Genomic DNA, 14,736 nt, shown 5'->3' with positions numbered 1-14,736 from the left:
TAGGCAGCCACTGTGCTCATTTTCATTCCACAAATTAACTTTGCCTGTTCTTGAATTTCATACAAATAGAATCAATAGTATGTAGTCTTTTATGTCTGGCTTTTTTCACTCAACATAACATTTTTTAAAATTCATCTATGCTGTTGCATATGTCTGTTGTTACTCTCATATTGCTGATTAGTAAGCCATTATTACAATAATCACAATCTGCTCTTCCATTCTTCTATTGATGGATATTTGCATCATTTCCTTGTTTCCTATTATCAATAGGCCATAGTAGACATTTTTTATAAGATTCTGAACCACTACATAAACATGTTGAAAAAATTTGGGCCCCTACATTGAATCAAATGAAAAAGAATTAATCTGTGATAAACCAAACCAAATGTAGAAGCTAAAATAATTTAGGAAAAAAAGAAATGTAGAACATCTTCACAAGATGTGTGATACTTTAGGTGCTACGGTAAACACTTCAGATGATATTCTAACTCAGTGGAACGCCATCAGAAGGTCTGAAGCCAAGATTTTAAGATCTGCTCCAGGGACACTGTTAGGGCTCAGTTGATGATGATTATAGCAGGATATGACTTAAAGGTTAATTGTATCATTTTTTAAATAAAACCAAGTACTTATTCATTTATTAATTTATCCACTCAATAATATTAACTGACCATGATTATCAGCCAGATGCTTTTTCTAGACACAAACAATACCATCACAAATTGCACCACCAAAACCACCACCCTTATGGAGTTTGCAGTCCATTAATGTGCTTCTCTAACTTGGCTGATTAGTTAGAATTGCCTGGGTAGGAAAGGAAGGAAGGGAGGAAGGGAAGGACGGAAGGAGGGAAGGAAGGAAGGACGGAAGGAGGGAAGGAAGGAAGGATGGAAGGGAGGGAGGGAGGGAGGGAACTAACAGTCTATTACTTTTTTCATCTCTTCTGACTATTTTAACATGCAAACTGAGGCGAGAAAACCGCTCTTTTCTTAGACACATGGGGGCAGTGTGAAGCAGTTGTAGAGGTTTACAAAAATAACTTCTTAGCCTTGTTTTCAGACAATATAATGATGAAGCTGAAGCACAAATAAAGTTCAAAATGCAGCCACTGTCCCGGCCAGGTAGTAGAAGAACTAAGATTTGACTCCTTATCTTTCTGATTGCATAGCAATATTTTTTCCATATACCTCAGATACAAAATGTTTTTCAAAAGTAAATAGTACCCTATTAATTATTTCTTCATTTTTCCATTTAGCATCTCAATTCTTTCGGTTCTTACAAAACGTTAAAAGAAAAGAGAATGTACAACTATGAGTAGAGTTTTAATTTTATATTTCAATTCTTGAGTTGATTACAAACAATTTCATGATTAAAGAAAAGATCAGGAAACCTAGAATAATATTCATTTCTGCAGAGTCAGAATATTAAGTTTGCTCAAGATTCGGGTTTTCTCCCTCATCCAGTCTAATAGGAAAATTAAGATAGGATGTTGTTTCTTTGTACAGAAGTCTTTCCCTAACATGCTCTGTAGGTTTGTGGGGATATTTCTATTTGGAAGATTAAGTTGGCCTTATCTTAAACAAAGATAGAATTTAAAGAGAAGAGATTTTCACGATTGCTAAATCTTCATTTTCACTGGACACCAGTTTGCATAACATAGGTGACTTATGTCTACAGTGTTTTCAGAAACAAGTAGAGAAAAATAAATTTTTCTTTCAACCCCAATGGTAGTTTTATATTTTGCCAAGTATCAGCTAACTTGGAACTTTAAGGAATAAGGAACAGCAGGAATTTAATCAAGAGACTCAAGTGACAGTCTTTATTAAGATTCAGTGTTAATATAAAATTGACCTCTAGTAAACCTACTTTGGCACAAGTATTTTGCACATGTATGAAGAGGTTGATAAACCTTTCTTAGCTATTGACATCCTCTACTATCTAGAGATTTAAATATGTTACTAAAGGAATTTAGAACAAGACACAAGGGCTGCCTTGAGTTGAATCTTTGAACGTTCATTTTATTGAATGAAAAAGGTCTGAAAAAAATCCAGGATCTGCTAATTGTGTCTCTACCTGTGATTGCCACCCACTCCACCCAAGTGGGCAGTCTCCCATCCTGGCTCCAGTACACTTTGCAGCAAGATTCAATACTTTATTGTATCTATGTACCCTTCTTGCCTCAGCCAACTCCAGAACTATGAGAAAAATTGGTAATAATTCAAAACAAAAGTTGACATGTTGGTTCTTTCCCCACAATGCTCCTCTCTGATAACTAGGTCCACACCTGATGCCATGCTCCCAGCACTTCTGTTCTTACTCTAAGCATCTATAACTAGGGCAACTACGAGTCCAAATGGCCTTGAGCAAGTTAGACAGTGGCACCACCTCTGGAGAATCACAGCTCTTTAGCTAGCTGGAAAGCAGCCAGGCTAGCTTCCAGTACCCGTGTGTCCCCAGGCTAGGCACGTAGCGGCCCTGTGCAATCTCCTGGGATTAACCATACCTACTTTCCTTAGGATGAGATTAACAACCTTCTACTGTTAGTTAGAGTACTTCTCAGGGTCTCTCCCACTATCCTAAATGTCTAATTGAAGAAGTTACATGACAAAATCATTTTTTTGGTAGGGGAAGGAGGGGAGGGATTTCTGATGTTAAAACAACAATAAGAACAACAAAAATATTTGATCCATATTCCAGCAATTAAAGTAATGTATTTAACACTAGTCCCTATTTTAGGAAGACACTCAATAGGAAGGGTTGACTCCCATCAATGAGGCCCTCACCTGAGGTAGTCAGAAGGCTGTATTCATCCTTAAAAGTAAGACAATGATTTTAAGAGTTTGAAGTGGAAGAAAGGATGTCAACTGTCACACCCTTGGCTTTTTTCCTCAGTCTTTGAAATACAGCTCTGAGATTGCTTGGCTAGTTTCTTTCTAAGTCTCTTAGGAACAACACACCAGTAGTGATTAGGAATAATTGTGGCTATACCCATAAACAGTATTATTAAGAGCTATACTGGGTAAAGCAGGTTTGTGTGGACTAGTCAGAGGGTCTCACCACTTCTCAAATTTGGACATATTCTAGATGTAGCACTAAGGAAGAAGTGATGGAAGAATGGCAGATGGAACTGACATTTCTTGAGTCCTTGCTCTGTGCTAGAAATCTTGAGTTACTTTACATGTATTATCCTTAGATTGCCTGGGCAAACATCACCCATGGGCTCATTTGCTTCTGTCTGGTTTGGACCAGAAGAATCTGCCTCTGACTTCAAGTGAGCAAAGGTAATTTTGGTCAGTGATTCGTTACCTGTTAAGATGCCTGAAGTTGTTTTCTTTAGTGTTGATCAAATCCATTAATTTTACCGTAATTACAAAGTGGATGATTCTCTTGGAGAATGGGAAGAATTGGAAGAAGTGGGGAGTTCCCCAGGTGTCATACCAAGAAATGTCCATTCCAATCCCAATAGATGACAGGAACCAGGAACTCTTGACTCATCAGTATTTTTTCTTCCTGATAGAAACCATTAGATATCTTGACATGTCTAATTATATGCACCCATAACAGGAATTAAAGTCCGGTATGTGCAGTGGGCCCCTATTTGCCTCTGGCTAAAGTGAAAAGCTTTCAAAAAGCAGAGGGCCGTGCAAACAAACCCAAAAGGGACAGGAGAGGACTTCAGTTTCTGGAAGATGGAGTAGAGGTACTTTTCTCTATTTTTTCCTGCTAAGCAAACTAAAACCTCCTGGAAGTTTATGCAAAACAACTATTGTGAGACTCTGGAAGGTGGAGAGAAGACGCAGACTAGCTAAGAATCTAAGATGCAAAAGAATGACATGGTGTTAAGTTCTCTGGGTTTCTTTTTGCCTGCTATCTCCTGGGCTGAGTGCTGGAGATGGTGGCACCCCAGAAATGCCAGCCATGAGCGGAGGGAAAAGCTCCAACAAAGGACCAGGAAAAGGGCAACCTAGGAAGACAGGAAAGTTTTAGAAATAGCAGCTCTACTCCAGCCAAACACCACAGAAAAGAACATTGGCCCCACCTCCACCCCACCCACGCCAGCAGAGGCCAAGGGGGAAGCCTAGACTTCTACCCTCACGAGTCTGCAACAAGATGTGCCAGTGTCCCTCCCCACTGCAGGGATGGTCTCAGAGGAGGCCAAATAGGGAGCTTTCTCATACATATGCCTGTACACAAATGTGTAGCACTTTTATTTGCAACAGCCTAACAAGTACCAAGAGGTACTTGAACAGGTGAATGGCTAAACAAACTGGTATATCCCCACTATAGAATTGTGCACAGCAATCGATAAGAACTATTAATATGGTCAAAAATTATTATACTCTGGGTTAGTCTCCAGAGAAATATGCTGAGAAAAGCCAGTTCCATAAGGTTGTATGCTGTATGATCCCATTTATATAATATTCTTGAAGTGATATATTATTAAATGAAATAAAGCAAGTTGGAGAAAAGTATACTGCCATTTATCAAACAGAGGAGGTGAGAATGCATACATGTATTTTTAAAAAAATTTTTAATAAAAGGAAGAACAAAAACTTAAAAACAAATGGCCCCCATGGGGAAGAAAAAAACAGGGTTGGGGAATAAGGATAGAAGTTGCATTTCCCTGGATATACTCTATATTATGATATGACTTTGGAACACATTAGTATTTTGCATAATTATAAAGTAAATAAAAGTAAAAATAAAAAGTAGAATGGAACAATTGACTTTAATAGTATACTGAGTTTGTGGCATAACCACATGAAAAGAAATATTTCAAATAACTTTATAACATAGTAATTTACTGTATATCTTTCATGGAATACACCTGGAAGACAAAGAAACTACCAAAAATATTAAATTGATTTTAATAGTTGTATTGCTGATGGTAGTGTTTATATTGTTATTCTGAGTCTGTTGTGTGTGAACTGTGTGAGAAAGAAAATGAATAATCATATCAGTGATGTTGAGAAATTCAATGTTTGGCATAAGAGAAAGGAAATAAAGATACACAATCAAAAATATTAAGTAAAAACTATGTAGACCTAATTTGATATATAGTATCTACATGAACTCATGACAATTATCTTCATCTCCTGGCTCTGTCCACTGAAAATGTTTGGAAATAATAGCCATCCCTGTAGCAAAGAACACCCTTAGCATCTAGATTATGGTCTTCCACTCTCAAAAGAACTCAGGATCTCTAAAATATCCATGAATGATGTTATATGATGATACTATGCTATATCAGAAAGCAAAGAAGGTGTGATATCTACTGAGGTTGTACTAAAAGGTCTTAAGAACTCAGGAGTCAATTTAAAAGACTCCTTGGGCTAATATAGGCATCGTAAGGATAATCACAATGGATTAAAACATTCTAAATGTAGATGTATCCATAAATTCATAAAGTTAGTAAAAGAAAAAAAAATTGCCCTCATTCTCCTTTGGATTATGTTACAGAATCATCTCATTTATTTTGAAAAATAAAAAACAATAAAGGAAAAGGAAACATTTATTCTTCTTTTCCTGCAAGAATTTTTCTCAGGGAAATCAAACAGTTGACAAGGGAAAGTTTCTTTATAAAAGCATTGTCACTGACAAATGAAGGAATGGTAGGATTAGAATGTTGTCATTCTGCAACCCGCGGAGAAAGACTGCGGGGATGGGGGATGGATCACCTACGTGATGAGTAGTACTGGCTGCTGACATCTCAGGCAACTTGCTGATGGAAGAAAGGGCAAGGTGCAGCTTCTGGGGAATTCTTGCCAAAATTCAAACTAAATCTGGAACAAAGCTTAGAACAATCCACCAATTTAAAAGAAATAGAGGGGACAGAAGAACATGATAAACAACAGAAAAACCCCAACTGTGAGGAACTCCAGAGACTAATGATCTGGTTTATTTAATAAATAAATAAATGGTAAGGATAAGAAGATCAAGATTAAGAAAAAGAGAGAGAGAGATGGAGAGAGAGAGAGAGAAAGAGAGAGCAAGTGAGCAAGCAGGATGGGGAATTTATAGATTGAAGCTTTTTAAGAGAAATACAAACCATGGTGGTGTGATTTATGAATCTTATTTTAATCCCGATTCAAAGGAGTATTTTAAAAAATTTAAGATAACAATAAATTTTCATCATCAGCTTAATTTTTTTTGCATTAACAAAATACCATTGCTTTCATTCTATAAATGATAATGATACGGGATTATGTTTTTTCAAAAGGACCCTTAAATTTTTTGAGGACAGTATAGAAATATTTATGAATGGAATATATGATAATTGGGATTTTCTCAATATAACTGGGAGAGGACTGCATGGGGATACAGGTACAATAGGGACCATAAATTGATAGTGGTGGAGTTGGGTGCCAGGTATACGCGGCTCTAGTAAACAGCTCCCCTCGATTTGTGTCTGTTTGAAAATGTTCATAATAGAAAAGTGTAGAGTCTCATCCAGGATGAGGCGGTGCCTGTGGTGGGCATGAGGACTATGAGGCAGAAGCAGCCCAAGATTATTGGGCTCAAAGCAGGAGAGCAGATTTTCAAGACAGTCGACAACGAATGATCATTCCGTACAGTAATAAAAATGAGGAAGCTACCAGAACCAGTAATAACATGAATGACCCTCACAAACACCAAAAGGGGCCAGACACCAAAGGATACGCACAGTATGGTTTCATTTATACAGAGCTCAAAAAAGGGAAAAATTGATCTTCATGCTTTTAGAATGCATATAAATGGTAAAAGATAAAGAAAAGCGAGGGATGAAAGTATACCAAATGTCAGAATGCTGGGTTCTCTCTGTGGGAGAGGGAGAGGGTCTGTGATCAGCCAGGGGTGCAGAGGGTCCTCCTGGGCTCTGGCAGTGATCTTGTTCTTAGCCTGTGGCATTTTCCTAAGCATTCACTGTATATTTAAACTCCACATGTTTTTTTGTGTGTGTCTTTCTTAGTATATAGCTCTTAAACTTAAAACAAAGTTTAAAGGAAAAAAAGGCAAAAATTTATGAGCAACATCACGGAAGGAGGAAGGTTCCCTCACTCCCCGCACAGGATTAGACTCAACCTAATCCTGAGATACAGCACAGGAGGTAAAGGGAGAGGAGCTGCCCCTCTCGCAGAGGGCTGCAAAGTGACAGAGTCAACAGCATCCCATAGAAGAGCAGGTGGGCATTCTGTGAATTAAGGGAATATGGAGAAGTGTGCACTTCTGCAGTGATGAAGCCTGAGGAGGTGACCTTAGTCCCAGAAGCCAGTGGCTGAATGAGTTTTGTTTGGGATATTAGAAAGGATGGTACTGAGGGAGTTGGGTCTAAGCAACAGACCCCAAAACTCTGACTGGAACTCAGGAATGGTTATTCAGTGTCCAAACTGGCGCAGTGCTCCAGGTTTCTGCTGGGTCCCAATTCTAAAGCAACTTCACCCTGGTCAGAGAAGTGAGCTGCCAGCCCATGCAGAGCCACCACGGTGCATGGGATTTGACAGCCATCTGTGACTCATCGGTTTGCATTTTTCTCTTCTCTTCGCTATAAGACTGTATCTACTATGAACACCACTGTTTCTCCAGAGCCCAGCACAATGCCTGGAAGGCTTCAGATGCTTGCTAAACCCTCATTGATTGAATGAGTGAATGAATGAAAAACTCCTATCTCACATCCATACAAGTTGAGCCTAGAAGAGCTGCAGAAGGGAACTGGAGCCACAGTGGGACAGATTGCATAATACTCAACACCAAATACTCAAAACTGTTTTCCATACCAGCCAGCCTGACCTTTCATTCTACTAACTCCTCTGCATTTTTTGCAGAAGCCAGATTTGGGCAGCTGGGGCTAAGGTATTGCAAGAAAAGGAGTGAAGAATAAGCACTCATTCCTTTAGTAAGTGGTCATCCTAGAATTTTTCAAAGTCAAGTGCTGTTTTGACATGTTTTCTAAGGAAAAGCTTGTGAGGAAGTGGGATAAAAGGTCATTTTAAGGCAGTTGAAAAAAAGCAGCAGAGAGGGTGCAAGGGATCAGTCACAAATTGAACCAGTCTGGAAGGCACCTTCCCATGTGGGACATCTGGAGTGGCACAGGAAGAGAAACAAGCTTCAAGGCACCGGACAGGGAAGCCGGGGTGGGAGGGACAGTATGACAGGGACACCCCAGGGGTTACAGGAGCTTGTGCCAATGACTGATGGCACAGAGCACCCACAGCCACCACCAGGTGTGCCTGCTGCAGTCACCTCCTAACAGGTCTCCTTGCGTCTGGCTTCTTCTGATCCAACCGCTACCTGCCCCCACCCCCATCAACCCTGTTCCATGTTAACATCCCAGTCAAGAGGCCTGGGTTCTACTCCAAGCTCTTGAACGCTGTCCAACAGAGACATAATACAAGCCCACAGGTCATTCCACATTTCTTAATAGCCACATGGAAAAAAGCAAAAAAAGAAATAGGTGATGTTATTTTTGATAATACAGTTAATTCAACCCAATCTATCTAAAATAATATCATTTCAACATGTAACCAATATAAAAAAATATCAATGAGATATTTCTAGTCATGCTAAGTCAGTGAAATCCTCTGTGTATTTTATACACTCCAGTCAGACTGGCTCCATTCCAGGTGCTTTGTATGCCACATGAAATAGGCACATGTGGCGAGTGGCTACTTTGTAGGACAGGGAAGGTCTACTGTGTGTGACCCGGGCATGTCACTTCACCTCTCTGAGCCTTGGTTTTTCCTCTGTAACATGTGGGTTAGGCTAAAGGATCTCTAAGTTACCTTAAATATACCACAGACTCATATAATATCAGCAAAGAAAAGCTCTCCTTGGTAGCAAGGGACCCTACCTCTCACTCTGGCCAGCTGGTGTGAGGACAAGCAGTAGAGGTGGTTGATCCCAGTGAGGCAGATATTGTCCATTCAGATGACGAGGGAGTAGGTGCAGGGGACAGGCCCTGTAGCCAAGTCATTGTCTCCCTATGAAGTTTATGGCTTCACAGCCCAGAGAGTTCCCTTGCGGTGTGGCCTCAATCTGCAAAGATAAGAGAAGGGCGTTAAATTACACAAACCATCCAGCAGCTGCTAACAACGAGAGAATCAAAGCAAAAAGTAGCTTTTTTTTTGGAACCCAAAGACCTTAAGGGACCAATTAGTTGCATAAATTCCTTAAGGAAATTAAACTAATACTTCCTTCTAGAATGTACACTGCTGGAAGTCACATGTGTACCATGGTAGAAGCAAAGAAGGGAGGTCTTCCTTTCAGTAAAACTATTCCCATGAAGGTTTTCTCCACTGCCAAACTCTGGGGAGATAAATACATGTTCCAGCCATACAGCCTGCTTACCATAGAATTCTCTGGAAGCTGACCTAGTCAGATGGAATCCAGCCTCACCTACTGCCTTGCTCCAGGTAACCTCCCTGAGCACATCTTCAGCCACCCTCTTACTTGCTCAACTTGGAACCTTTCCCCACAGCCCGGCCAACAGCCTCGCTGGATCCCAGTCATGCTCTGCCTTTGCGCACGTAGCCTTGTCGGGCTTGAATGCCACCCTGTCCTCTTCCATCATGCAGAATGGATCTCAATATTCAAGTCACACAGTATGTCCTCTGTGAAGCTTGTTCTAATTCTACCAGGCAGAGTAAGCAGTGACTCTCTTTGAGTTTCCACAGCTATTTGCATATGTCAACGCAGAAGCACTACAGAGTGACATGCACCACACACACCGTCCTGTGCAAATGAGCAGATGTAGGTTCAAAGCCTGACTCTGCCATTTACAGGTGTTGTGCTCCTGAGCAAGTTATTCAACTTCTTGCAGATTCCTCATAAATAAAATGGTAACAAAATTAACTGGCTAAGAACACTGTTAGGTTCTTTCAGTTAATCCTCACAGGACACCACTCAATGGTGTTTATTAGGACCAATAGTATTAGAAGTACCAGATGTTTATGCATTAATTCACTTAGAAGACATTTTCAAGCATCTGCTAAGCACTAGCGCTACTCTACATTTAGTAGGGATTCAGAAGGAGAGATTCAGGTAAATAAATGACTCCATCCCTGCCTGAGAGCAGCTTATTATATCAGTAAACAAAGCTCCAGTCTTTGATGCTGGAACATAAGCTCCCTTTCCCCTTGTTCCCTCCTCCAGAAGGCAAGTTAAACAGTCAGGGACTGCCTTTGGTAACTGGAATCTGTTAGGAGGCCTGTCTGGCTGAAAAAAGGAGATAGCCAGAAAGTAAACAAGACAAAGCTATTTTCAGCAAGACACGCCTCAGTGGGAGTCCACATAGAACCAACAACAGTTATAGCACAATCTAAAAGATGCCCTGTCCCTGCCTTCCTTATATTTACTTCCCATTTCAGTGAAAGCTCTGCCCCACCCAACAGGAATCCCAGCGGAGAGTTAGCAGGGCTGGCAACTGGCTGAAGAATGATTGTGATGAAACCCTTCTCCCTAATAGGTGCAGCTTTCTAATAACAAAATTAGAGGAAATACATGAGTTCCTTCTGACTTAGCCATGCCTCCCTCAGGAAGAGTTCAGTTTGGGGAGACACAATTAAATTTTTTCCGAAGAAAGGAGATGTGCTGGAGAATGGCTATCCCTCTAGTGTGCAGGACTTCCGGAGACACCCAGAAGGCTGGGGTGGAGGAAGGGTTGGCAGGGCCAGGACAGGGCCAGGCGTGGGAACCGAGAGCCCAGGGAGGAGCCGGTCCTGGCAGGGACTTTGAATGCAAAAGGTCAGGCAGACCCCTGAGGGTCTGAGGGGTGACTCTGATCTAGTAAGTTCCTCCCTGACATGAGGCTCAGGTCAGCAGAAATCTTGTAGATCCCCTCTTGCTGTAGGGGACTCCCACTACACTGCCAGGTTCATCAGAATTGGCTCAGGAAACCCTGGGCCCTGCAGGCGACAGACCTGGAAGATCAGGGGGAGTACTGAGGGCACATGGTTAATACAGCAAAGCAAATCCCCAGGCAGCAGAGCAGACACCTGGTTGTGGTGCAAAGGGACTGCTTTCCAAACCCATGCCAGGGGCATTGCTAGGGCTGGGGAATCCCTGGGGACTTTCTTCTACCAGGGGACTCCACCTGCCGCCAGGGAACTGAGGGGCAGCTGCCCCTGGTGCTAAATAAGCTGCAATTCGGCCGCAATGCAATCCCGTGGGCTTGTTTCCAAAGTGAGTTACAGATTAGAAGGCCCAGTGCAGCTTGCTGCTTTTCAATTTCTCATAATTTTTCCATTGTTAGGAAAGTCATCTGGGTTCAAACATGGGCATGAGAGATGGATAATATGAGACAGAGAGAGACAGAGGAAATATCCAGAAGCTCTGATGAAAAACAAAACAAGTCAGTTAAACAACGACAGACCCTCCATGAGCTGCAAAACTGCCCTAAACAAAGTAACACCTGATGACAGTTGGTGACATTTATGCAGAAGAATGGGAGATGGAAGCACTGGCCTGGCATTCTGAGGACATGTCATTAAAGACACAGGTGAGAAAATGCATCCGTTCCTGCATAAACCAAGTGAAAATCCAAAACAGGATTAGAGTGCTGGGTGGGGATATGAGTGGGTGAATAAATGTGGCCCACAGAAAAATAAATAAAAGTGTCTTGCAGCACCTGCAATTTCCTTCTGTCAGGGTCACCCTGAGAACTCCGCGCTGCCGCTGCAGGGCACTCCCAGGCAGATAACTGAGGGGGCATCTCAGATCTGCCCTTCAGAGTGACCTCAGCAAGTCTTTCCACAGCTCTCCCCTTGTTTGCTGATTGTAAAGCTCTCTCATGCTCTCTCTTCTGGGCCTGCATAACAGGGTTCTTCTCTTCCTGCACGTTTTTCTTTACCCGTACAATTCTTTCTTCCAGACCTTGAAATCCTCCTTAGGAAAGAACTTTATTTCACTCAGTTTCAATGTCTTTTCCCCAAGGCCTGCTTGATAAAGAATGAATGGAACAAAAGAAGGGAAAGACTGCTGAGTGGAGCCATACGGAATCGTGCAACTGTTTCTTTAAATCAAGTCAGGGGGGACCAGGTGCACTGGGCTCTCAAGTCAGACAGCACGGTGTCAGTTCCTGGCTAAACTAGCTGTGTGATCTTCAGCAAGTCTCTTATCCTTTCTGTGCCTCAGTCTCCTTGTGGATGAATGAGGGATTGTGACACCATCCATTTCTTGGGGCTGTCATGAGCATTAAGTGACAGAATCTGTATAAATTGCTAAGCACAGTGCCGAGCACTTAAAGGCACACACTAAATATTGGCAATTACCACTCTGAAAGAAAAAGTGATTAAAATGAAGCCCGTGTGGTTGAATCAAGCTGGGAGATCCAGTGGCCCATGTGTTCTACATTTCTCCTTTTTCCCTCAGCACAGGAGAGAGCCCCTGTGCTCCCTTCAGATATTAGAAATCTGTGAAAAGCACTGGGACTCACCATAGAAGAGACTCAACTACTGAAATCAGACCTGGATTCTAATTCCAGATTCTTTACTTGGAAGAATGGAAAGTTACTGAATCTTTCCTAGGCTCTTGAATTCGCCTCCAGCTCTGCTAGACATGCCTAGGTGCACAGTAGTTCATTGTTATTTTCCAGGAGAGAAGAAGAACGAACACACACACACACTTACACAGCTAACAAGGAATTTGACAACACCCAGCCCCGTCTGGACACGTGAGTGGTCCTTCCCCATGCTTGATGGATGGCAGTAAGTATGGGGGTCTCCGACAAACAGACCTGTCAGCCTGCTGCCAACACTGGGGACAGATTGCATCTGACAGAACTAACCCCTCCAGAGGCCACATCTTTAGCAGACAGCAACAAATGCAAATCAGATGTGTTGCTTTTGAAATGACTTTATCAATTGTCAGACTAGGATGCTCCAAGATGGCTGGGTGACTCTGAGCAAACAGGAAGAAAGGAAAGCCCCACAAATTCCAACAAAAGTTCCAGAAAGGACTCAAGAGTGATAGCTATCTCATTTTGAGTAAGACAGCAACCTGTTGCATAAAGAAAGAACATTTTCAAACACACATTGCAATACCATATTTGGCTCTAAGGTGGAGGGAAAATTAGCCTTCCGTACACAGAAAAGCAAGATTCCTGACTACCCTATCCTCCCACCTCCCACCTTCTCTCCAAAAACCAGGACTTTAAGCTATATTCTAAAAAGGAAGTTCATAAATAGAGCCAAAGAAATCGAGAGCATTAGCTTTAACTCACTAAAGCAGATTGCCTTGCTTTTGCTAATTAACTTTGTATTATGGAAAATTTCTGCCGTGTATAAAAATAGAATAACCCAATGAATTCCCATGCATTCATCAACCACTTTCAACAATTACCAAATCTTGTTCTATCTACACTTGCTTCCCTTCCTCTTTGTATTAAGGAAAATCTCAGACACCAGGTAATTTAATTCATAATATTTTACCCACCCTCTTTACTGAGTATCTTCTGTGTAGGCTTATCACTCAGCCAACACAAATAGGGAATATTCCTTCTGAAGCATGTGAAGTTTAGGCCTTGTGTAATAAATATTATAGAGTACGACCTGTGTCAGGCACAATTCTCAGTGTAATTTTATAATACCAACTTATTTAATGTTGTCCTCCTAACTCCCCAGTGAGAAGGTAATTCTATCATCCCCACTTTACTGAAGAGCAGGCTGAGGTGCACAGAGGGTAAGTGTTTTTGCCTGGCATCACACAGTTAGTAACTGGTGGAACTGAGGTGTACAAAGTGCTAAGAAGGCACAATAATGGAAGTAGGCCATTCTCTCTTGGGCATTGAGGAGTGAGTAGAAGTTCCCCATGTAGATAAGCAGACAGAATAGAAAAAAAGGTCCATAAGAAAAGGTCCCAAAAAAGAAAGAATATAACGCATGGGAAGCAAGAGTTTTGGAGGCAAACCAAGAATGGCTCGAAATGGAATTGAACAGGTAGGTGAAGCCAGGTTATAAGGGCTTTTGTAAGTCATGCTGGGGAGTGTGGACATCACTGTGGACATCTGGACAGCCAGCACAGATGAAGCAGGTGAATGATGAGATCAAAGTATATTAGAAAGATAATTCTGGAAACTATGTTGAACATAGAATGTTAAGTGGGAGGAATAGGAGGCCTACACATGTCCAGGTAACCAGGGAGGTGGCCGAGCCTAAGCCAGAGCAGTGGAAAGAGGAATGGAATGAGAGTTGGACATAGGACTCACATGACAGCATGCTAACTGGGACTTCTATGCCTCAGAATTTTGGCAGAAGCCCAGAGCTGTGAACAATAAAGAGCAATGTTGTGAATTCTGAAAAGAGGTGCAGAGCACATCGACAAAGAACCTAAGGAGTGGCCGGTCTCCTTCCTGAGGACTTGACCCATTCCTCCACCTGCAGTCTGTAGAAGAGTGGGCCGGAGACTGTCCAGCAGAGAACTTTGCAGGATGTCGTTGGTAATGTAAAGGTCATGTGCTCTCCCCTCCTGAGCCAAGGAAGGGGACTGACTCAGTGGTCCCCAGAGTCAACAAGGCCCAGGGAAGTGGGAAAATTCTTAGGAGGACATGAAGCTGTTTCTTAGAGTCCGGTGGGACAGAGTGCATGTCTGTGAGCACAACAGAGGGTTGTCTGGACTGCCAGTGGGGTGGGAATGCAGCAGCCAGAGAGGCCTGGAACTTCAGAGTTCACAGGCAAAGACACCAAATGTCCCCACAGGCTAAGATGCACCCTACCCTGTGCCATCAGGAAGAAACTAGACTTGAACAGCTGGCGGCTGACAGCA

At 42.0% G+C, this 14,736-nt stretch overlaps 1 protein-coding gene across 4 annotated transcripts in view; it reads right to left on the bottom strand.

Annotated features, from left to right (window-relative positions):
• Positions 1-14,736, bottom strand: part of LRATD2 (LRAT domain containing 2) — a 263,088-nt gene that overhangs the window by 136,553 nt on the left and 111,799 nt on the right. For all 4 annotated transcript variants that reach the window (XR_005025881.2, XR_008996157.1, XR_005025887.2 and 1 more), the window contains one exon: positions 8,828-9,012. The gene's annotated coding sequence lies outside the window, so the exon portion shown is untranslated. The remainder of the gene's footprint in view (positions 1-8,827; positions 9,013-14,736) is intronic.

Source organism: Manis pentadactyla, chromosome 3, assembly GCF_030020395.1.
Source record: "Manis pentadactyla isolate mManPen7 chromosome 3, mManPen7.hap1, whole genome shotgun sequence".
Lineage (NCBI taxonomy): Eukaryota > Metazoa > Chordata > Mammalia > Pholidota > Manidae > Manis > Manis pentadactyla.
Note: the sequence above shows the minus strand (reverse complement) of the source record. Positions and strands in the feature narration are given on the sequence as shown.